The following is a 1079-nucleotide window of genomic DNA, read 5'->3' as shown; positions in this document are numbered from 1 at the left end:
GAATCCTGTCAATGACAGATTAATCACTGCTTTTTTTCTTTGAGTCTTTATAATCTACTTCCGTAATAATTTACTCTACAACTTTAACCAGAGTCAAAACTATTCTCACCAGTGTTAGCCTACAGAATGCATTGGGTTCTCACTCTGAAAACATGAACTATGCTGACCCCACTCTTCTAGAAACTTTCTCATTCTCTTCCATCACTGGAAAAAACACAGTGATCTCATTGGCAAACTGTTGTAATAATCTAGAAAATTATGCAGTCCAGTGATTCTCCACCAGGAGTCATTTTGCCATTCCCAGGGAATATTTTACAACATGTGGAGACATATTTGATTGTCAAAACTGGGGAGTTCTACTGCATCCCGTGGGCAGAGGCCAGGAGTGCCGCTAATCATACTACAATGGACAGGACAGCCTCTCACAACAATGAATTAATTATCTGGTCCAAATGCCAACAGTCCTGGGCCGGCCCGTGGCTCAATCGGGAGAGTGCGGTGCTGATAACACCAAGGCCTCGGGTTCGNACCCTCGGGCGGGAGCGCCGCCGCGCTTCCCAAGCGGCACACTTATCCAGTGCGCCACCCGGCCTGCCCATTTTTCTCCAATCTTTTGAAATCCTTTTGGATTCTAATTCTATTATCTGTAAGTATATGATAGAATTCCTAGTTTTTTGTTATTGAAAAACTTTATTAGCATGTATTCTACAGCCTTATCCAGTTGAATAAAAACACTGAACAGGGTAAAGCTGAGAGAATATTTAATACTAATAGCCTCCCCACGGGCAATCACAGACCTACTTGGTCAGTGTTCTTTAGGTGTATTCCACTAGTTTCTATGTATCTAACTGTACCTCTGCTAAACTTATCTTTCTCCATTTAATCCATAAGAACAATAACAACACATTAAATACACTTTCTACTGCACTGTAGATAGTCCTCATCTTTAGTGAAAGTAATTGAGATAATGTGGGAGAATTTGTTTCGATAAACAATGTTAAATATCATTGGTATATAGGAATCCTGTCAATGACAGATTAATCACTGCTTTTTTTCTTTGAGTCTTTATAATCTACTTC

The 1079-nt window shown here is 40.0% G+C and overlaps 1 protein-coding gene across 1 annotated transcript in view; it reads right to left on the bottom strand.

The window, feature by feature from the left end:
- Positions 1–1079, bottom strand: part of GCFC2 (GC-rich sequence DNA-binding factor 2) — a 47729-nt gene that overhangs the window by 17054 nt on the left and 29596 nt on the right. The window lies entirely within an intron of this gene.

This window comes from Galeopterus variegatus, unplaced genomic scaffold (genome assembly GCF_000696425.1).
Source record: "Galeopterus variegatus unplaced genomic scaffold, G_variegatus-3.0.2 Scaffold5903, whole genome shotgun sequence".
Classification (NCBI taxonomy): domain Eukaryota; kingdom Metazoa; phylum Chordata; class Mammalia; order Dermoptera; family Cynocephalidae; genus Galeopterus; species Galeopterus variegatus.
The sequence above is the reverse complement of the archived record's forward strand: the minus strand, read 5'-3'. Positions and strand labels throughout refer to the sequence as shown.